Below are 24,288 nucleotides of genomic sequence, written 5' to 3'. Positions count from 1 at the left end.
CTGTTGAGCAAATTAAAGTAATAAATACATTTAATTAAATGAATATGTTCAAGGATATTAACTACTTACAGAAACTATATTGAAAAAAGCAAGTTAAATTCATTATTGGAAATACTTCTATATTTTCTTTTTATTCTTGGTGAAAAGCTAGCAACAATAAGGACCAAAAAAAGATTTAGGATGATACTTCCAGTCCTTGACTGCTGGGAAAAATTCTCCATTAACTTCAAGAGCATTTAATCAGAGAGCAATTTATGCCATTTTTGTCCTCAGTTGCAATTTTTCTTAATTTTCAGTTTCAGCATGTCTCTTCTGGGTGAACATCTTGTCGATTTTCACCAGTTTAGCCATGGCACTAAAGCTGTGGGAGCCCCTGCTGCTTAGAGGCAGCCTGAACTGGTGGTTGAGGACATTGTTTCACACTTGAGAACACTCTTTATATAACTGTTCCTTGCTGCCTCTGGCAAGGTAGAGCCATGAGGAATAAAACTCTTCATATATTGCAAGTGGTTTTTATCCTCTTAAATATCCAGATGTGATGGGCGAATAACATACCAGAATTCGGGGTAGATTTAGCAAGTTGGAGGAGGAGGAAATTTGCATTAGAATAGGTATAACTTAGGTGTAGTGTCCTGAAGCTGTCAGAGAGTCAAGGGAAAGTTCTTTGATTCAAAAATCAAAGAGCACTCCTTACAAGACCATCATGTGTGAACAGCAGTTCAAGCTAAAGAGGCTACCTTCTAGGTAAGATGTGCTGATCCTGCTGTGGAATTCTGTGTTGTTTGCAAGGTCTGGCAGTTAATACTGGTACAAGTTTTCCCACTGTTTCATTTTCTCTTCATTTCTGTAAGGGTCTTCAGGTTTCACAAATATGATCTTTCCCTCTTTAATTCTTTTTCATTCTTTATTTTGGAAATCTAAAATGTTCCCTAATTATTTAATTAGGCTCACATTAATAATTTCAATTGCAAACTTCTCACAATATGTCTTAATTTTTTTTTGTTCTGGCAGACAGTCAAGGATTGTGCTCCTCAGTCATTAAGACTAACTACCAAACCTGGTTCTAATCAGAAGGATCTAAAAGTACTTCTGAGACTGGGGCTACACAGACATACTGACTCCTTGTTTTCATGAGAATGAATTAAATGTCAGAATCTGGAGGGGTCTGTAGTGCACAGGCATGACTGGGGAAATGTGTATGAACCTAAATGTGGCCTCCTATACCACACTGCTCACAACGGAGGTCCCGGTCAAGATTGTCTTGGACTGGTTTGTTTGGGCTTTTTTGGGGGTGGTGGTGGGTGCGTTTCTGTTTGTTTGGCTGTTTTTTTGGTTTTGGTGGTTTTGGGCTTTTTTTTAACAAAAGTTTCTCTTTCAGGTTTACTGACTTAGTTTTCTCAAGGTATCCTTCTCTTATTTTTCTCTAAGGCAGCTATGACTAACTCATGTGGGCTGGATCAGGATGATCTTGTGATTTGTAAGTATGTTCAGTGATCTGGCTGCACCTGTGTCAGAGTTTATTAGTGTAGATCCAGCAGATAATTGCTGTCTAGATTTTAGTTTAGAAAGCAGAATGAAATTAATGAGTCTTGCTGCTTTCACCCTGCTTTAGAGATAAAAAGGTTCTAACAAACTGGATGAAGTCCATACAATTTTTTGCTTAAGATGGCCAGAAATGTATGTGGTACTAACCAAGTAAGGACAATTATCCTTGTTGCCGTGTCACTTGCATATCACTGTGTCTTGGGGTGACTTGATGTTGTATTCCCTATCACTGCACTGTGCCCAAATGGGACTATTGAAGGGTGAGTGGGTCTTGCTGATCACCCCTTGGCTCTCCAGCTCACGGATTCCACTTTCGTTTCATCCCTACGATTCGACAGGAACCGTCGGTGAAAAGAACGTAGTGTGTGTCTAGCTTTGGCCTGTGTGCAAATCTGAAGTAAGTAATGGATATTTTGAACCAAACCACTACACACTGTTATGCATATATCCAGCTCTAGAAGAAATAATCAGATAAATACATATAGATATGCACCCTGGAAACAAAATGATGTAACTTACTATTTAATTTAATACAACTGCACAATGAATTGTTTGCATCTAGAATAAAAGAGTTCTAGTTTATTTTACTTTTAGTTGAATTACAGAAATAATATCACTTATGCTTTTATTTCATCTTACAAACTTAAAAAGAAAATCAAATTAACAGAATATTGAATAAATAGAAACTTACCTGTTTGAGATGGAACAGAGATATAAGTGGGAAAAACTGGTAGGCTAAGGCAAGCAGCCTAAAGAGATGGTGAATTGCATCCTTCCTTAGCAGGAAGTATGTGTACATATTGACAAACAGAAATGTGATAAAGGGATCTGGTTCAAATTCCTTTTCTCTATGAGATGGAGCAAGAGAAATGATGGTTACAGTCAGGCCCACTACATATGGAGAGTTTGTTCTCTCTTTTTGTTTTGCAGTTGTCCCCTTTCCTTCGCAAGAGTGCTACAGAAGTGCACAGAGCATACGTTTTATACATGGCAATGTATTGGAATGAGAAAAAAGGGCGGATTTGAATTTCTGGATTTCCTCATGTGTGGATGCATAGAACTACATTATTCTGTTGATGCTCAGTATATATTTTCACTGTTCCCAATCCAGATTACACTGAGGAGGTGCCAGCATTATTAATGTTGACATTATCAGTACTCCTCCACACAGCATTGCAAACCCTGAATGCTTTTGCTTCTGTGAAGCATCCCTTTCTTCCCTTTTCTTCACCACCAATTGCTGCTGGAGCAGCAGCATAGAGGAAGGAATTGTGTTTGTCTTCTTCTTGGTCATCCCACTCCTATGCCTTCTTAAGAAAATCCTGGAGCACGGTGGAGCAGAACTACAGCATATGTGGGGCTATTTGGAGCCTGCAAATCCCACTGTGGGACTGGGCAATGAAAAGGACTGTGACAGGGTAAGAGGTCCCAAAACCCTTAAGCAGTAAAGGAGACAATTTGTAGCTCATTTAATTCCTGACTAATGGGGAAGGGCAGGTTGGAAGAGGAGCGGAAGAAAGGTGAAAGACCTATGTTTTCACAAAGATGTGTAAGGTATCATTATACTTTTCTGTTATCAGTATTACGGGAAATAAGTGTGATTTTGCCCATCAATACATCTTAGTCACAGACTATGCTCAGTTTTGGTGCATACAGTGTACATACATTCTTTATCCTTCTGCATATAAGAAGTATCAGATTTCATTACTCGTTCCCATCCAGCTCACTGCCACCAAAATTTTGTGACTGTTTTTCAAGCAGACTGAAATGATGACTGAGCTGTCAATAGCAAGTTCCCAGCTACTGATGGTCTCTCTGGGCTCAGTTCAATCAGTTCAATTGACTTTAGACAAGAAAAACAAATCTATATGAATATGACATGCATACAAGAACATGATACAGGCACCAGTATGTAATGGTAGCATTAGAAAAGCAGGATATTTTAGATACAGTTTAGAGCCCTAAGTTCTCTTTCCATAGGAAGCTACAAACCTGCAGAAAACTAGTCCAATCTGACTTGAATGCCTTTCATTCTTAAAAGCAGCTGTCAAGGAAGTCCCGATAGGGACTTTAGTTCCACAAGACTTACGGAACTGGACTCTTTCTTCATACAGTGAAGTGGCCAGATATTCTTGCAAGTGTGTGATTGTACCCTTCAGGATCTGACCTATAGACTACAAATGTCAGATCCAAACTTTATTGCAGCAGGGAAGAGAAATGACTTCAATATTTTAAAAAGGCTTCTTAGTGAACGCCATCTGCTGCTAGCAAATCATGATAAAAATGACCAGAATGCTAGTCTGCTTCCACACACCCAGATAATTCAGATCATATATATTCATATAAACCTCATGCCAATTATTAGTAAATCCTACCTATCTCTCTCTCCTTTCCCCAGGAAAGTACTGCTCCCTTTTCAGCAGGTGGTGTACCAAGTGGAACAGGGTAGATGACAAAGCAGTATACCCTAAACCACTGTAGTACTCTCTTCACCTCTCTCTGAAGGGGCTTGTATACAATTCGAATTTTGGCCAGCTGCAGGTCCTTGCATAGCTTTGAAGCAGCTTTGTCTTGTAAATAATCCCATTTTTAGTTCTTTCTCTACTCTAGCACCAGGCTGGAGAGCTAATCCACAGCTCAGTTGTGAGCCCTGCTTTCACAGTAACATGTGGTGCTCATTCAATTTCAATGGACAGTTTCCATGTTTGCTAGGTGAGAGCTTTAGTTTGCAGTTAGAAGTTTAAAGTTATTTTTCTCTCCTCTTTTCAAGAAGCTATGTAAATTGGCCAAATCATGAGGACTTGCTAGTTCCAGTGTCAAGTCAGTGGCTCCAAAGACTACAAATACCAACTGAAAACAGCATTGCAGCAGCAAAGATAAGTGACTCTAATACTTTAAGAAAAATAGGACATAGATAACTTTTTTGAATGCCAAGGAAAAGATCTTAATGGTAGAACCAGAAAAAAACCATCTTGTCCTCTTTCACCAATAAATTTTGTTTTGAAATATTTATCTTTTCCTGAACTGCACACTAATGTACAAGCTTCAAAATCACACTGGTGATTAGATAGGCATTATTTAGATATTTCATAGTCATTTTACCATTTGATTCTTGTGGATGATCTTTCATGTTAACAGTAAAACAATATCTTAACTTTGTCTCTTTCAGTTACATCAGTTTAGGTTTTGACCTAATTTTAGTATTGAACAGCTTCCAAAACTAAAATTGCTGGGAGAAATAAAGCTTTATTTTTCATTTCCCACCCCCCCCCCCCAAACTGTTTCTGCATTTTTCTTCCTCCTCTGTACATCCTACTCACCAAGAGCCCAGAACTAATAAAAGACCTTATTTTTTCAGTTGACTGCATAAATGTAAATGGGAATTTATGAGAAACAGTGCTAAAGGCATTATAGTATATCAGCGCTTAAGAAATTTCTGAGCCACTATTTACATAGCATTCTTGTTCTCCTAAATGCAAATGTATAGAATATTTCAATATTTTTTTTTTCAGGATTTCGCTGGCCAAATTTGACCAAACATGTCTGGTCTGTTGTGTTTTGCGATGATGTTCTAATCTGAACCTGAAGTTTTCACACAGAAAAATCAGATGAGGACACAGGTATCAGACAAAACAGTTCTGTTGGTTTGCCATCAGCACCCCCTCGCGGTGAAATATATTATTTTCTTATCAGAAGTCATTTGATGGATTTGCTCGCACGGAGTAGAAGATCAAAGTTCTGGTAATGCCTTATAATATACACAATCTGTGGAAAAGAAATATTTGCAGGTCCTGCATGCTAAATTTTAGAAATTAATTTTGGCATGAAAAAGATGAGGGGAGGAACAACCCCCCCCATTTCTTGAATCTAGAATGCTTGTAGCAAAATTTAAATATAAAGATGGGAAGTTTTTCATTCTCAGACATGAAGCCCTTATTATTACTATTTTTTCCTGGCATTGAAGCTGAACTTTACATACAAAAGAAGGGGTTATACCTAAAATCTGTGTTGAACGTGATCTTTTTCAAAAGTATGTTGCTGCTGTACATTTATATTTTACTTCATTTAAATTTTAAAAAAATTAAACATTATGTCTAAAGCAATTGATAATTAAATCTTGTTAGAAAACACATAAAAGCACTTAAGAAGCAGACTTCTTTGATTCAAGTGGCTAAATTCCACTGTTTTTCACTGATATTCAGGCTTCTCTGCTGAAACTAGTTACTTTTAATCAGAATAGATTTCTATATTGAAAGTAGACAGTACATGCTTAAAACTTCAATGTAATTTAGGCAGACCAAAATCTTAACCAGTTAGTAAGAAACTCTCGTTTGTTAATCTGACCAAGTGAAGATATTAAAAGTAAGATGATTCTATTAATTAAGGGAAATGAAGCTACAACACTTAAGTTTCTACTGGTGCTGCATATGTCATATTATGGTTTTGAAGGGTGCAAACAACCAACCATTTCTCTTTTTCTCTCCACTAAAAGACCTGTGGTTATGTGTATCAGCTTTGATGGCCACCAGAGTACCTGTGTTCCCTGACACATCCGATTTTCATGTATGTGATGGTTTTGTAGACTTCCCACAGAGAATTAGGGTAAAAACTACTAGTTTCAGTGTCCTGTGAAATCTCATATCTGACATATGGTAAATCTCAAAAGAGCAGTCAAACATCAGCAAGGGTGTACCCTGCAGTCTCATAGTCTCAAAGTTCTGCATTTCTCACCTCACTCCATGTGTTTTCCTTCTCTACTGACTATAAGAAAACTGTTTTAAACATTATCAAAGTGATGGGCAGGGTTGAAATGGTCTGTATAAGAGGTTCCAGACTAGTGTAGAAGTGTAGAAGTAGTACTGTAGTAGTAGTGTAGTGTAGAATAGACTGAATTTACAAATTCAGTGTTTCTGGTTCTGTGTTTGGGATTCTGAGCAGCTCCTGCTTCTTTCTTCTTTGCTGACATCTCTTCTGGGAACAAAATATTCAAATTTTGTCAGCTTCAGTACAGTGTGGCACACTTAAACACCTTCTGACAATTTGGAGTTGAGCAGATGCCAACCCCTACTACTAACATCTATTTCTGGGTTAAGATGGATTGACAACCTTATTTAGTGCTGTTACCATTATTTGAATATCTTCTAAAGATGTTTTTATTTCCCTTTTTATTAGTAGTAGATCAAACCTACCAGCCCTAAAGTAATCAAGAAGGCATTACAGAGCATATATAACCACTGTCAAAAATGGGGGCAGATGTCACTAAAGAGTTAATGAAGAAAAGGCATGAAATGGGGAGGAGGAATTTGTATTACAACTTTTCACAAGTATCTCATCTGTTGGTTGATTAATACTGCACAACCTACTAAAAGATTGGCTATATCTCATATTTCTTTTACGTTGCACAGCACAAGGCAGACTCAGTTTGTCATGTTTAGCATTCGCTCCCCTTTTAGTCACCTAGCACTACCAATCGTTGTATCAGGAATGTTAGATGCTACATCCCAACCTCTCTCATTTTAGTCTTGTATTGTGGTCCATGAATCAGTCTATCCCTTTTTTTTGTGTGTGTGATGATATAATTTCCTTTCCATGTCTTCCTGTCTTCCATAAGTTTAATGCTCATTGGGTAAAGAAGTATTTTACTTGTTTTCAGTAAGTTTCCTACTAATGTTTCAACAAGCACTACCTAGTTCTCTAATTGCAAGATTTTGTGAATAGCAGTTTTGTCTTCAGATTTTCCCCTGCCTTCATGATTCCTTAAGACCTCTTTAGCCTCATAGTGAAGACTCACAGCCTTTCACATCTCTTCTCACAAAGCAGGTCTTTATCTCCTTTGATTGTCTAGTTGCCCTTCTCTGCACCTTCTCTAGTTCCATCTCCTTCCTCAGATGCAGAAACCAGAACTAGGCATAGCAGTCCCAATGTGGACATGGAAAAAATTCTTAAAATGGCACAGTGAGGTCCTGCTCTGAACACTTTTCTCTTGATGTCCAATATTTTATTGGCTTTTTTAGGCTATTGCTGTACAATGATTTCAGATAACTTCAAGTGATGAATCCAAAATCATCCTAAATTACAACTGAGTTTTTATGAATGCAGCATTGTGTATGCAAGATTTAGGATAGTTTTTCCTTATTGCACATTTTCTGTGAACTCATCTGCCACCTTTTTACCCACTTAGAAAGTTTGTCAAGACTTTTGGCATTCTGGGCCAGTGACTTGGCTTTGGGCCATCTCCAAGAGTGGAACTTGCTTCAGGCTTGCAGGTTTCACAGTACAGCAGTTTCTTCAGATCATTGATAAAGAAAGCTGAATGAAGCTGTAACCAGCATAATTCCCTGGGGAACTTGAGAGGAGCTGACTCCTCTTTATCCTGAGAAGTGTTCATTAAGCCTTGTGTTTTGATTCATATTAAGCTGTGAAATATTTTTCCCCCTCCAGTCCTGTGTCAACTGTTTTATTTAATGGTAGAATTCTGTTTAAAAATCTCTTAGAAGGAGTCTGCTTGATTTCTTTTATCCACATGTCTATTTGATACACTCTGAGAACTCCAGAAGGCCAAGAAGCCAGTGTTTCCTGGCAATAAGTCCATGTTGGCTGCACTGTTCCGCTTGGAACACCGACTGCCCCCGTTACAGTGATTTGACCTTGGCTGGGTGCCAGGAGCCCTCTAAGCTGCTCTGTCACTCCTCTTCCCAGTGGGACAGGGGAGAGAATAAGATGGAGAACAACCAGTGGATTGAGATAAGGCAGTTTATTAAAGCAAAAGAAAGAAACAAGCATGTCCGTTTCTCGCGCTTTCACGTGTCGGAGGAAAATAACTTTAAGGGATGGGACTATGCAACTACACAAATTTATTCTTTAAAATAACAAACCCATCAGTCAAGGCGTGAGATTTTACAACACCTCCGAGTAATGGCGACTAGTCACAAGATTTAGAGTTACATTGTAATTTATAACTTTCTAATCCAATAGATACTTAAAACGACACTTTGTTTTAGATTAATGACCTATCACCTGTCGCACTTCTCACTGCAATGCAGCTGTGTCTTTACCAATAACTTCTCATGTCACGTACACACAGTTGTCTCTCTTATACCATCTACATTCTTAATTTAAACTATATAAAATCACACTATTTTATTCTAAAACTCTTCACCAAAACACCCAGTGTACAATTTTACTTATAATGATAGGAACACAAGTTTGTAATCCTTTTGCTTAAAGTCCACAAATCTCTGTCAATTAAGCCAGACCTAGTCTCTTCCAGGGTTGTAAATCAAAGCCTCCTTTAATTGCAGGAGTTTCTACTCCTCTGTCTCCCACACAAGCAAAAGTTTGTGCATGCATAGGCAAAGGGAAAAGTTGATCTCTACTTCCCATCAGTGAGCGATGTTTGGGCACTTCCCAGGAAGTAGGGCCTCAGCACACATAGTGGTTGCGCAGAAGACAAACACTGAAGAATAACAAATGCTCCCCCATTCCTCCTCCCTCCCTTAGCTTTTATATCTGAGCTGACATTACATGGCATGGAATATCCTGTTGGTTAATTTGGGTCAGCTGGCCTGGCTGTGTGCCCTCCCAGGATCTTGCCCACTCCCAGTCCCTTGATGGGAGGAAGGAATATTAGAGGGACAGCACTGCTCAGCTGTAGCCAAAACACTGGTGTGTTATCAATACCCTTCCAGCTACCAATTTGAAGCACAGCACTGTGAGGGCTGCTAAGGGAAAAATTAACTTTACCTCAGTCAGACCCAATACACCTCTGTTCTGCTTTTCTCTGCCAGTTTTGTTGTTTGGGATGGGTGCACTGACATGGTGAACTCATACAGGTGGTCTTCAATGTCTCTGATGAGCTACCCATTGACACACCTCAGCTGGCCTGATGCTTCCACCTTTGCTGTTTTCAAATGTTTTATTCATTCTCACACAGTTTTGTGGTTGCCGTTCAGGAGTAGCTACAGATATGGCTTCTAGGCCACTTTTCCCATTCATCCCACTCTACCTGCATAGCTCTGGCTTCTGCAAAGCCACTTCTCTTCCACTCAATTTGGCTATGCAGTGAGTGAGGGGCCTCTGCAATGCTGCTTTCCACAGCCTCTCTCCTCTTTGGAGTCTGCAGGAAGTGTCAGTGCAGCGGGTGCCCTGTTGGTTATTATGTGAATCTGTCATGTGGTGATGTACTGTGGTGTACTTTTCTTTCCAGAAGAATTCACTGGGCCATCAGTGCAGCCCAGTTGCAATGTATAGGGGTAGTGGTGCAGTGACTGGTTTCACCCTTCTCTGGATACCAGCTGTGGTATTGGCTTCAGGGAGCCAACACAAGCACTTGAACTGTCCCTGGTACTTCAGGTTCGGCCTGAACGCCTCCATAGGAAGTAAGTATCAATTTCTCTTGGGAAATGAGATCAGATGTGCTGGGGCAGTGCACCCAAACTGTGTGATCAATATGGGAGTTGTTATTCCAGAGAGACAATTTGCCATACCTCGTTTACTGTTTACCAGTGCAGAGCTTGAGGGCTTACATACTGATCTTCGCTTAATATAGCTGTAATGGTGCACAGAGTACTTCCTTCATATCTTCCAAAAAATGAAGGGGAAATATTAATTTGCTCAGGAATAAAGAACTCTTGACAGTGTGACTTTGACAGGTGCTGCTAGAGAAGAATGGGCCAATCTGGGAAAAGCAGCACATGAAAACAGTAAGACAGAAGGGCATCTCAAAATATGTCAGTTATCATTCTTTATTACTTTTGATTGACAGTGACTAAAAGAAGCTCATAGCTCTGAGCAAGAAAACAGTAGAGTGATGTCTGCCATATTTCAGAAGGCAGACTATTGTAATTTTCTGAGGTGTGGAAGGAGGAAATCCAAATGTTGTTGCTTTCTGTATCTAACACCAATTTCTCTTTTGAATTGAAATTACCTACAAGATTTTAAATTTTGTCTAGTTGTCTCACCTAAAGAGGTGAGAACTACATTGAGAATAGTTGTTTCTCACTGAATGCTGGTTATATCAGAATTAAGCACCTGCTACTCAGTCAGAAGAAGAATAAAAAAGCTATCAAAACAGGGCAGAAGAGAGAAAATGCAAGCCTAAAGTTAAAATTTTTTAAAAAAGAAAGAAGTTGTTCCTGTATTCCTTTTCCAAAACATCTGAAATCAGGAAAATGAAAATTGCTGTAAATTCAGGTAGTGGTATGGTGAAGGAATATATCTCACATCTAGGTGTTGTCTAGTGTTTGACTCTTTGCCATAGCCAGGTGACAGCTAGACTTCTCAGCTTATTCTCAGGCAACTGTGAAAAAGGAAACAAGATTTGCATTACTTCCCATCACCGTTACCTTCATTTTCCCATGCTGTACTGCTTCATGTGCTGCCATGCAAAGAATAATTGTGGGCATCCTAGAACAGAATTGGATTTTTAATTTGGATTTTGTTTTGATGCAGCTGTGAAGAGCTACTTCCACCAGATTGTCCTGTGAAAAACCACATCTCTCCATCTGGTTGCCAAACAGGAAATAAAGCAAAACAAACCCCAAACACTGGTTTAGATTAGTTTGCTTTGAACTGGATTTAAAATTGCTTTATCTTGCTGAGTAAACCCTTGTATTTATTTCATGCAAAATATTCCATGCTAATCTAAGAATTTTATTTTGCTGCCTTTATGTCCAAGGAATTGACTTACTTCAGCATGATCTCAGATACAATGCAGAGAGGTAAAAATACAGAGCATTAGAACCCTTGCTTCCATAGTTGGCAAATGGCAGAGAAGATTTTAAAGCTTCTTTGTGGAAAAAGCTCCTAAGAAGCACTAGTACCTACCCTTTTCTCTTATTTTACTTACATGTTCTTATCCATGGTATTTCTCAAATTAATTCCAAAATGTTTGCTATATTAGCCCATCAAATTTGTTTGCTTTGTAAATTATTTAAAATTGTGCCAGTTCTACATTAACAGTAATAGGTTACACTTTTTTGTGGCTGCACCTGGTGGCTTTCTAAAAATATCTGATTTTAAGCCAGTTCTAGGTCTATACATTGATGTCAAACACGTTATTACATTTCTTCCCCATTTCTCAATTAACGAAATCTTTCTCCTAACAAAGAAATGATAGCAGAATGCAGTAAATTTTATGCCTTCTAATTAAGTGGACCTCTCAAGGGTCTAATTTCCTGCAAAATTAAAAACCGCATTTGTGTGAATACAGTGAAAGAAGGTCAGCAGCAGGAAGTGAAAACATTTTATTTCAGAGTACTTCATACCATGGACATTTCTGCATTTCCCTACAATGTGGTTTAAGATTCTCCAGTGGAGATGAGATTCAGCTGGGGTTCCCCTGTGTAAGGAATAATTCAGATGCTACATCTTTCAGCCAGAAGATGATTTCCACCAACCTTAAATGAAACCCTCAAAAAATGTGCTCAACTAAAACCATTCTTCGAATTTCCAAATAACTCTGAAATAACCACAGCTTCATTCTTCAACAAGTGTTGTTCCTTCCCTTGAACCCAGTTAAACCACATGTTGAAGTCATGGCTTCAGGCATGAAGAACTTTAAAAAACCCCTCCTCTGGGTGATGCCAGCACAAACTTTTTCTCTGTACCAGGACTATTTGCCTTACTCCAGAGGTACCATGTTAGTTGCACTTACTCATGAAAACTGTAGGACTTGCAACTTATAGATGCAACTTTCAACTACATTGAACTCTGAAGACTCAACACTCTCCTCTTCTCCTGTAACACAAAGTAGGTTCAAAGGCCCTTAGTCTGTCACAAGGAAGCCTGGGGCTCATGGTAAATGGGGGCTGTGGAGGAGCCACATGGTTCCCTGACATTGCAAGGGAACCCTCAGTCATTTTAGTCTAAGCAAACTCTCAGTTTCTTTAAGTTCTCAAGTCAAACTTTCATAAAACTTTTCAAACTTGTTCTTATCATAAAGTGAAAAAGCAATAAAGAGCAATGTTTGTATCAGTAGCAGTATTTCATCAGAAGAGTGCCACTGGTAATATGATGGACAGAGGAATATACAAAGTGTCTTTTAGCAAGGGGTGATTGTAGTTTGTTAAAATCCTTATTGAATATTTTAAAATAATGCTGTTACTGCAGGCAAATTCAAATTGAGAACTTTACTTGGAAACACAGGAAATTGAGCTGGTAAACCGATGGGTTTTAGCTCTGTCGTGAATGTGCTCCAACCTCAAATTTTGAATTTAAATCAATGTAACCTTAACCTGCAGAAACAGAAAACTGTAAGGAACAAGCACTGTACCAACTTTGAAAGTAGGACAGGAACTAAATGTAGAATTCAGCATGATATGATGTTTCTTAAAGGTAAAATTGTGGTCATGCTGAGATGTGTGATTGACAGTGGAAAATATCTTTGGACTACTCAAAGATCAATTTTAATTGGAATTTAGGTCAGATGTAGGAAAGTAACTTTTAGTAACCAAAAATTTATGCCTGAAACTGACTCAAAATAATGATCAAAATCACAGGATTCGAAGGCCTAAGGTGACCTTAGAAAGTCTTACAATCCATTTGACTACTCTTAGGCAGGATTAACTATAGCTAACCCACTTTTGATATGTCTAACCTAGACCCTCAGTGTCAGAAAACGAAGTTTGCCATAACTAACTACTTTCCAAATATTATTATTCTTAACTTTAGAAAGCTATGACATTCTTTCCTTTCCTTAGTTGAAACTGAAATGTACTTGTTCTGTCCTTTCCAGATATGGAGAATAATTCTTCCCATTTCTTTGCAGTTACTTGATTAAGAATTCAAGAATCAGCTTTCTCCTCTTTCCCTCAACAAATCTGAACAATTTCAATTTATTATCTTTGTTTTCTTACAAGAAGTGCTTTCCAGACCATGCTTTCAGACTTCTTTCAATGCATTTATATTTTTATAGCAGTTGCATACTTTGAACCCAGTAGCTCAGGAGAGGTTGGTTTATTCATGAATACAACAGAAACTTTACTACCTGTGTATTTTTTTGTTGTTGTTGTTGTTAAGAGATTGGTATTCCTTATATTTAGATATACTGCATGTGAAAATCACCCATTACTCTGGGTTCTTGTTTTCCTAGATATGGCCTCTGCTGTAACTTGTACAGCTCTCATCTGGTTTGTATATGAAGCTGTTGTGCTACACTTGAGTCAGGCAACCTACAGAAACTGGGAATGCTGAGAGAGTCCCTCAGCTGGAGTAACACAGATTTTGTAATTAATTCGTTGTTCTTACAGGACTCTCAACCAGGTTTTTCAGACACGCCCACAGTCCACAGCCCCTTCTGTTTCATGAGCACTCTGAAAATCAAGACACAAGGTGAGTGAAACATGAATTGTTAGCCACAGCTTTCTAGAATGGTCTTTCAGAAGTTGCAGAGTTGCTGAGCATAACTTCTATTGAAAGGTCCTCTAAAACCTCAAACCTATGACTGCTAGTCATTGCTAGAGCAAAAATAAGTTTTTATTTTTCTCTTTTCCAGTTACTGACTATATTTTCCTTATGAAACTGAGGTATTCAGGAGTGACTTAATGACTTATAAATTGACAAGCTGTCTCAAAACTTCTGAATTTGTGACCACCCCATCTGTTACTTATCTGTTCCCCTCCCAAATGACTCCTGACTATAGATCAGCTGGTAGATGGAGCGTCTATCAACAAGAAAGATCTATCAAAGAGGTAAATTTTGGACAACAGAGAAAATTTAAATGTTGGAACCCTGGGTTTAGATAATTTAGGTTTCTGGGAATCTCCAAGTATACCCTTAGGTAAAGAATTTGGATTCTAGAATAAGCACTACATCATTACCGGTCTTCTTCTGTTCCTTGGTTGTTTTTTTGTTTGTAAGTTGGGGATTTGTTTTGGTTTTTTTTTTTTTTTTTTTTTTTTGGTTAATTGGAAATTATGTTCCAGGAGAATGAGATTATCTTCTTCAAAGATTTCTGGAGTCCTTGAAAGAATAACCTTCCTCCAATGCCTGTGAGAAGGGCACTTTATAAACCTGTGCAAAACAGCAAAACATTGTCCTTGCTCAAATCTCTTGTAACAACTTTAAGATGTATTGATGACTAAAGAAAACTGCCAGCAGGTCAAACTCCCATCTTCTGTGATTTGTGCGTGTCATGTTGGCCATGACTGTCTCACTGTTGTTCCCTAACCTGTCCATATTGATCTGCTGTATCTTACATGTAGATGTCAGTCTCTGTGGAACAGAAATTAGGTTTTTATACTATGTTTTTGCTTAGGATGTTTCTTGAAGATCAATAGGTACTATGGTAATATGAGTTTTAGAAATCCTGTTGCCATTTTCTGTAGTTCTGCTGTGTAGCTAATATCCTGACAAATTGATCCCATCAGAAATGCTTTCAGGATGAGAGATTCGTTCAGTTATATTGCATATGATCTTCCACAGTTATCTTGTCTGCATCTACTACAATTTGTTTCAATTAAACAAGGCAGTTTACTACCAAAACCCTGAGCAGCTCAGTTTAGTGCTGAGTTTAGCCCTGTCTCAGCTGAAGGAGGGACCAGGAAATCTCAAGAGGACCTTTCCACTCCAAATTATGTAATGGTCTACATTTGTCTTTTTGCTTTTAAAATAGTTTTTCATTTTTATTTCAATAAACTTTAGTTAGTGCTTTGCTATATTTTTGTTTTCTGGGCAGAGATGCTGTGCTGGTGGTTGGATGGGTTTCTTCCCTGTTTTGTCTCTTTTCTCCTCAAGGGAGTGTCACAGTGGTTTGATCTTCTGGTTTCAAGGATATAAGGCTCCCTAATGCCAGATACTCAGATTCTTTCACGGCTGACTCAGCCCTTCACTCTTTTTAGCAAAATAAACTGCAGTTTTTATGTATGAATTTTGCAGCTGTCACATTAAAACTCCAATGCCTTAACTGTTGGGACACTACAACCTTTTTTTCTTTTCACTCTGTTCTACTGCATGGCTTTTGATATACAGAAAGTTAAGTCATAGTTTAGTTTCAGCACTGGTCAAGCAATATGTGCTTCTCAAAACATGTAGGAAAAAAACCCCCTCTCTTGAAAGGATAAATTTGATAGCATGTTTTAGCAGGTGGGATATGTAAAAAAAGCTAGTATATTATTGGAAACTTTAGAAGAAAGGTAAGAAGCAACAGTGACTGACCTTAAAAGAATCAATTTTTTAACAATCATTTATCAGATAAAACATCAGAAAAGATTAAAATAAAGAACTTTGATTCTTCTGCATAGGATTTTTTAGACTCTTAAAGTCCAAGCTTATTCTGCCCGTCAGGAGTACAGCTAATGAAGGGCTTTCTGAGGACTTTTGCTGTGATCCTTTGGTTTATAAAAGAAGAGTGAAAAAAGAATATTCTTCTTGCTCCAATAGTGATCTTCAGATATTCCTACAATGCCTTGGCTCAAGCTGCTTTGCAGCTGCTGCACAAATTTGACTTGGCATGACTATTAATGATTTGACCTTCATTCTAAGTTTACTTTGTGTTTGCAAAAGCAGTGGGTAGTGATGAGGAATATGACTTCGTTCCTAGTGGCAATTAGGTTGCTTGGTAGCCATAGTGCTACTTACAAGGGGGAAGTCTTGTCTAACCATCAGTAAACTTTGCTCAGAACATTTACAGCATTTATGGACTGTCATTCTTGCTCCCCTTGTGATCCTCCTTTTGTTCTCAGCAAGAGCTGGATCAAAAAATGTCTGTAGTTTGCACCAGTAAATAGCAAATCTAACATGCTCCTTGTGAAAACGAAGGATAGTTTTATGCAGATAAAATAAGACTGCATATAGTGCAGGATATAGAGCAGTGACAAAGTCACCTCATGGCAGCATAATTATCCTTTAAAAGGATGTGCGTATTCCATCGAATCCCTCAGGACTCGCTGCTGTGAAAGAAGAAATGAAAAACAAGAGAAAACAGAACAAACAGACTGGTGTTTTAAAATAGCTTGGAAATTTCTAATTCTCAAAACAGTGAAAAGATCTCACTAAGTGAGAAAATGTTACCCTGTGTTTCTGCATACCAGCAGGAAAGACACAGGAAGAGGCAGAGCATCTCAGCTGAGTTACTGTAAAAGATTTTGTGGCTGACATTTTTTATTGTTTTTTATAATGTAATGTAAAAAAAAAAAATTCTTCCTAGTGTCTCTTACGTACAGCTGATCAGCTTGCCCTGGTAGCAGCTGGACAAATGCAATCAATTGCTGTGAGGAACATTTATGTGTGCAGGGCTTTAGCTAAGGTGGACCCTCTCTTTCAATGTGTGGCATTCCGACATGAAGAAGTTTTGAAGTTTCAGTTCCTTCAAGGTGCACAACTTAGTGGTTAAATATTTAATTCTTCTCTTTGCTTTAAAATATGTGTATGCACACACACTTCTGAATTTATAGCTATATCCATATCTATATTGATATACCAGCATCTGTGTATATGTGTATATATATATATAGGTACGTAGGTACATTTGTATATATTTGTACATTTACAATGTAGACACACATAAACAGATAAAGGCTTTAGAGGTTAATATTTTTTGTCTGTTTTTATCCTATTGTAGAGATCTATCTTGTTTTGAAAATTCTTCCATAACATTACTCTGCTTTGAAAATAACAGTATGTGACTACATTTCAGAGCTTACAGAAAATGGACTCTGAAATACAAAGTCAGGAGAGGTGGATGGAATCTTAATCTGCTCTGAGAACGTAAGGATGTTTCAGCTGAGAAAAATAATTTGATTTTCCTGTGCTGATGTCTGTCTTTCAAACCAGAGGGTTTTAATGATTTCTTTTTGCTTTATATAAGCTTGGTTAATGGTTAAAATTTACAGTTCCTCTGCTGTATCTAAGTTATACGTCAGTCCTTTGCTGGATCTGGAGCACTGTGTGAAGGTACTCAGGATATATTTTTTGACCTCCAATCTTCTGCCCTAGAGTTTCTTACTCAGCCTTTCTGGAAGCTTTTTTCAAATCACTTCCTTATTTTGAAGGTGCTGTGATTATTTTTTATTTTTGAATATCTCTGCCCTGTCTTCAAATTAACCCCTTTAATTTGATCTCCCTTTTATAGAGGTTTAGTGTTTGTCTTTCCATTTTGTCAGAGTGGCACAGTGGAAGAGACACAACTACAGTTTATATAACCGAAAATAATATCCTGTGGGCACTGGGGAACATCTAATGCAGATAGTGCAGTATATAACTGCAGATGAGCTAGTGTGACTATTTTTTAGCTCTAGAAGGAAAGGCTTAGTTCAGATGAGTTTAATTTCCTTAACTTACATTTTTCAAGGAGAGGTCACAAATCTGAGAACATGAGGGAAATGTGATACGAGGGAAATGCCTGTTTCTCATCTTAACAACTTTGAAATTATCTAACTTCTACTGTATGAGACACCAGGTATCTGCCCATGTTATGATGGCTTCCAGCAGGTCCCTGTGAGGCAGTGGGTGAGTTCATTCCCGGTAAAGTCCTGTCCTGGCTGGGGCGTCCTCAGGAGCGCGCTGCTGTTGATGCAGCAGTTGCTGGGATTACGGTCCAAGAAACTGAGCTGCCCATCTCCTTAGAAAGGGACAAGTAGTGGTTCCTGGATCATACCTGTTTCCTTTCCTGTTTACATGCTCCCCCACTGTGCTTTGTCACTGCCTTTGACTCTCCTGAGCCTGATTCCCAGCTCCAGCTATGCCAGCCCTGCGGGTGGTACTGCTCCTCCATGCAGAGGCATGTCTGCCAGCAGCTCCTCCTGAGCCACAGAGGCTTCCTTCCATCGGGCTTGAGGTTTTGCAGAGAAGCTTTTATTTAATGTTCCAGTGGAAGTGCATAGTGAGAGAGAAAGTAGGGAAATGCTCTGAGGAGTGAGGTACAGATGCTTGGACAAGGGAGGATATGGTGGAGGCCATGCTGGGGCTGGAACTTGAAATGTGCCAGATATTCTTGGCAGTGCCATCTTGGTAGATTTTTCTTTTCATCTTAACAAAAAATTATCTGCATTATTGATAAATGATTTCTAGTAATCTGTTAGACAATTTGTATGTTTGAGAGAGAATGTGGGCTCCTCCTCCCACCAAAAAACCCCATGTCCTGAAGCCAAAACATGCCTCCCTCCTCCTCTTCAAAAAAAAAAAAAAAAACCCCACAAAAAAACCCCCTACAGATTTGACCAACATATGTGCAAAGAGGGAAAGAAGAGCACTCCATCTTCTGTGGCATACTTTTCTGACAAGTAAATTTTTTGTGTTTGCTGTTTCCAAAACTTTTCCTGGTATTTTATTGCATGTTTGAATTGCAAGGCCAAATGAAGTATAGAAGTCCTCTCAGGAGGTTTTCTATATCAACTTTGTCCTAAAATAAGCTTTTATGTACCACACATCATGGTTAAGATCCAGAGCAAGATATTCCAGACCTTGAAAGGTCTCCCTCTCCACCTCTGGTACTTCCAGGTACCAAAAATTCCTTCAGTTTTCCCTTAACATTTGCACCTTTACCTGTCTGTCAACAGTTTTCAGGCATGTTTTCTGCTGGAAGAGTAGAAAAGGGTAGTGAGAAAAAAATCTAAAGAAACAGCTGAAATCTGTCATAAATATAGCTACAATGACAAATCTGTATATCAAATACTGCTGCATGCAGATAATACATCTGCCTCAATACGTTGGAAAACTGGTACTGAGACCATGGTAGCCGAAGCTGTGACTTATGTGCCTATCCTTGGTAATTGAATATATTTACAATGCTTGGTTTGAAAGACAGGTGTCTGCTAAGGAAGGCAGAAGCCTCCCTTGGAATGGCAGATGCAACCCCCTTCCCTCTGAGTTATTATAATTTTGAAATCAAGGGGCTTTCAGGCAAAGATGTGGAAAATAGGAATAACAGTTCTTTACTATTATATATATATATATATATATATATAACCAATCAAACAAACAACAATAACCATGGCAGTAACAGCAAACAATCACAAACCCAGTGCCAGCCTTCTCAGCTGTCAGGCCCTTTCCCCTCGGGTGCAGTTCCGCTCGCAGCCGGCAGGGGCGCTGGCGGCTCCCGGTGAGCAGGGCAGGTGCGATGGTTCCCCCGCGGCTGCAGGGGGCGCTCCGGAGCGAGCTCGGGGAGCACGCGGCACCGGTGCCTGGGATCCTGGGAAGGGATGGAACAAAGAAGCTTCACAAACCCCTGGGCAGCTGATCCCAGTGTCTGGCCGGACCCTCGGGAATGGCAGGCTGGAACGGCAGGGATGAGCACAAATCCCAGATGGCAGATGTGATGTATCCAAATGGGGAACCCCCCAGAGGTCCAGGCAGGGCGAGCAGGGCTACAACATAGCGAAGGCTGGAAGCAGCGGCGGGGCAGGGCGGCCACGGCCCGGCTCCCAGCGGGGCAGGGAAGGTGGGCTGGGGATCCTGGGGTCTTTCTCCGCAGAAGGAAAAAAAAAAAAAACAGCCGATGAAAAAACAGCTTCCCTCTCCGGCGTTCGGGGACGGAACTGCCCACACACCCAGGTGAAACAAAAGAGTAGCCAGGTGCACCTCACCCCCAATGGGTAGCTTTTTGTTTTCTTTAACTATCCAGCAATTTGTCCTCCTCCTAGCAACAGTATGGGGGGAAAATTCCTTTAACAGAAAAAAACTAGGAAAACTCCTGAAACCCCAACAAATGCTCATTTCAAATACAGAGCATTAGCAAGAGATTGGTCATGAATGTTTCTCATACCATGATATTACAACAGAATAATTTAACCTGTGAAAAAAAAAGAAAAATAGAATACAACTTTTAACGCCAATCTGCTGAAAAATTTCATAAGATGAAAAAAAATTGTTCCCTTTTTTACCTTTTCACTGCTAAACAAATTATAGCCATATCTGTTTTCTTTTCCAGTGAAATGAAAGTTTGTGGTTTTAAACAAGTTAGGTATCGTAGCAACTTGCTCTGAACTTGTTATCTCTTGTTAATGATGTGGTGAATTCCAGCATATGAGCTCTGTAGAGCTGTTCTAATGAACATCTATTTTTCTATGGAATGGCAGAGAATTAAATTAATTGGGAAATTTTTGTTTGCTGCTATTAAATAAAATTTACTTTAATGAATAGAGGCTTAGTTGTCTGCAGTGAGTAAACAATGTAAGTATTTTTCTGTATTACATAAAATTTTCTGCTCTTAAAAAGAATAAAATTTTGAAAATGGAAAATACCAAGAAAATAGGACTCTTTTTTTTCCTCATAAACATAAGCTTCTAGGTCTTATAGGATGTAATTAGACTATACAGATCACTTGACCCCTGATATTTTTCAGTGACAGTTTTTCTTGGAATCAGAAGGTGAAAGATCTAATTTTAATGAGTTTGTATTTGTAAAAGTCTGCACACACACACAAAATCTCCAACTGTCACAACAGCCAGTAATTGGCAGAGAAATGCTTTGATAAAAATGGGAAGACATCCCTGCTGGTTCAAGACAGGTGGACATCAACTTGAATCCAATTTACATCTTAAAATGCATTATAGAAAAGATTTGCATTACATTGCCTAGATGAAAGGGAACTCTTAGTTTGAGAGCCTCATTTACTTTCCCCTCTTCCCTTTCTTTTCTTGCCCAAACACTCAAACTCTCTGTAGAGAAGTTTTAATGAAGATAGCTTGTTCAGCTCCTGTTTGAGGCAGCTATTTACTTGACTAAGGCTCAAATCCGAACTCATGCTGGGCTAAAAAAGAAAGCCCAAACTGATAATTGGGCAAACCTGAAATTGGATAACCTGCTTTAACCTCTGCTTGAATCAAGTGAGTCCATCTTCTATATCGAGTTATTTTTATTTGGTTGCCTGGTCAAGGTCCCTTTCAACACTTAACTGGGATCTAGCAAGAGACATGCAGTGGAATGTACCTGCTCTGAAAGGTACAAGAAATGGCTCTTGATGGACACCTTTGGACGATCTGAGTGATTCTAGTTGTACATTTAGGTGTTTGATCCATATTTAAATTGTTAACTCAGATACAAACTTTTACTCCATCCTAAAGTTTTCTGAGTAGGAGTCGAACACTGTATTAAGTGCAGGAAAAGTAGGTTTACTCCTTTCCAAAATAGATGCTGAAGAAAGGCAGGGAGGGAGTAGGTGGGTAGTCTGAATTTTTGTTCCCATGCAGTTCTTCACCATTTGTTTGTGTCAGGACTGATGGAAAATAAAAGATTGCTCACAGAAGTTTATAATATTTTGTGTGTATATCTTCAGGTACAAATTCCAATCTTGCAATCAGCAGTGTGACATCTGTAAAGACTATGCCAAATTTATATGTGCACCTCACACTGACATTTCACTATTAAATGTTTGATTCTGAGTTGGCATTCCTTTTTTTAAATAACCTTTCCATTACAGATAAGACTCTGTCTCTTTGAAAAGACAAAGCAATAGATTACCAATATAAATATGGTCCATTGTTTTTAAATGTAACTCTCCTTCTTCCATGAAGCATGCAATTTTCTATTTTGTGAAGTTCCTTTAATCTAATAATCTGTATTACTGCATGTTTTATCTGTTTCTAATTTTGGGGAACTTTTATCTAACTTCAGCATGCATGTGAAATTGAGAATTGAAATGAATGGAGCTACTGAGTACTTTGGGGCGAAATATTCAGCCTCTGAGGCATCTGGATGGCAGTGGCTCTGTTGGGCACAGGGGAAGCTTCTGGCAATTCTCACAGAAGCCACCTCTCATAGCCCCTCCTAGACCAAAATTTTGCCATGCAAACCTAACAGAGCAACCTTGTACTTGAGGAGTTCAGTTGTACTTCCCATATGTTCTTTCCCTGTGTTTGCATAATTATTCATGTGAATGCAAATGGTGAACTAATAAAGACTAGGAAAAGCAAAATTATATTGTGTCATTAATGCTTTATATTTTGTTTCGTCCTTAAAATTTACCTGTCAGTTTTGGACTAACAGGCTGGGCCATTCTGTATTGGCTAGAGGTGTAGAGCACTGGGAAAAGAAAGAAATTGAGAACATTTTTTGGTATCTTTGTTGTGCCTCCGCATGGTAGTATGCCTGTGTCTGCAGCACTCCCTGCTCTGGAATATAATCTCTGGTTTCTTTTGGAATCTGCAGTGAAAAAAGGAGGGGAAAAAAAAGGCTTACTGCTGTCATTTCTGATGTTATAAGGTTACAGGCTACAACCTTGGGATATTTTACACTAAATTTGATTTTTATTGTTTCGCAAAATGGGACCTGTTTTCTGACAGTCAATAAAACTGCAGGTGATACTGCTCTTATAATAGATGTGAATGGACTATTACTGTTTGCTATAGCAGTTTAACTGCAGGGCAAGCTTATAGGGTTTTTTTTAGAAAAAACACAATCTTTTTTTAGCCACAGGACTATTTCTTTATTTTCATCAAGTTCTCTGGTAATATTGGTGTATACCCACCTGAGCAGGTTTGAAATAAGCAGAAAGTTCTCTGCTTCTGAAGTTCAAAAGAAACTAAAAATTGAAAATCAGTATTGGTGGGCTAAAATGAAGGTGGTTTTAACACAGCAAATAAATAGATAATCCCAAGATTTAAAATCATTTATCAAGGCAAATATTTTGTGAATATTATACAGTAGCAGCAAGGTAGAAATCAACTTCATCTTCTGGGGCTTTCTTTTAAGTCACATTTTCTACTTCTAAAAATCTGAAATACTGATGTGTGGTATTTATACTTTGAATCACAGCACCAGTGAGGTTGGAAGGGAGTCTTCGGCATGCTCTAACCAAATGCTCCTGCTAAAAGCAGGGTTAACTCTTAATTAGCTAATTGCTAAGGGCTGTGTCTGGTTGTATTTTGAATATCTCCAAGCATGGAGACTCCACAACTTCTCTGACAAACCTGTGTTCCAAAAAAGTCATGGTGAAAAAGATTTTTCTTACATTTAAGTGGAATTTCTCTCTGAGTTGGTGTTCGCTGACATTTTTCCTGTCACTGAGCATCACCAAGAAGTCTGACTTCCTCTTCTCCTCCTCTTCCATCATGAGTACATATATGTATATATACACGTGGATAAGAATGATGGAGACTTCTCTTAGTCATCTTTGTGGCCCTTTACTGAACACTCTCTGGTATGTTCATGCCTCTTCTGTACTGAGGAGCCTGATATTGGATCCAATATTCCTGATGTGGGCTCATCAGAGCCTTCCCTGATCTGCGGGGAGGCATTTTCCTAACAGACCTAATGTCATTTCTAGCCTTCTTTGCTGAGAGGAGACACTGCTTGTTCATGGTCAGCTCGTGGTCAGGAAGGACCCAGTACTAGTTCTCTACAAGGCTTCTTGGCAGCTGGTCAACTGCCCGCTGTCCTGTGTGTGAGGCTATTCCTACCCAAGTGCAGGATTTGGTGTTTGTTGAACTTCATGAATTTCCAGTCATCCCATTTTGCAACCTTGCTGAGGTCCCTCTGAATGGCAAGATGGCTCTGGTGTATCAGCCACTCCTCTTGATTTTATATCATTTGCACTGATCCATCATCCAAGTCATTAATGAAGCAGTTACACAGGATTGACCCAGCAGCAATCCTTGGAGCCTGCAACTAGGGATTTTGTGTCTCTGATCCCAACCCATAGAGCTCAAAAGCTCAGACAGTTTTCAGTCTCTTTCATTGCCCGCTATCTAATCTCTGTTTCCTGTCAGACTTGCTAGTCCTAATGCAGTTCTTCATGGTTATTACTTAGGCTACACTCTGCCCCGTTGTTTAGATCATTAATTGAACAGGATTTGAACCAGTATT

The 24,288-nt window shown here is 38.9% G+C and overlaps 1 protein-coding gene across 8 annotated transcripts in view; it reads left to right on the top strand.

Annotated features, from left to right (window-relative positions):
* Positions 1-24,288, top strand: part of SOCS6 (suppressor of cytokine signaling 6) — a 120,984-nt gene that overhangs the window by 50,559 nt on the left and 46,137 nt on the right. For 4 of the 8 annotated variants that reach the window (XR_002044771.3, XR_002044770.3, XR_002044769.3 and 1 more), the window contains exons 1-5: positions 1,428-1,477; positions 1,884-1,942; positions 2,476-2,963; positions 4,316-5,165; positions 13,794-13,875. The gene's annotated coding sequence lies outside the window, so the exon portion shown is untranslated. Of the gene's footprint in view, positions 1-1,427; positions 1,478-1,883; positions 1,943-2,475; positions 2,964-4,315; positions 5,166-9,751; positions 9,924-13,793; positions 13,876-24,288 lie in introns of those variants that run through there. The other 4 variants (XR_002044767.3, XR_002044768.3, XR_751473.4 and 1 more) reach the window with 4 other exon arrangements.

The sequence above is a fragment of the Corvus cornix genome, chromosome 2, assembly GCF_000738735.6.
Source record: "Corvus cornix cornix isolate S_Up_H32 chromosome 2, ASM73873v5, whole genome shotgun sequence".
NCBI classification, from domain to species: domain Eukaryota; kingdom Metazoa; phylum Chordata; class Aves; order Passeriformes; family Corvidae; genus Corvus; species Corvus cornix.
Note: the sequence above shows the minus strand (reverse complement) of the source record. Positions and strands in the feature narration are given on the sequence as shown.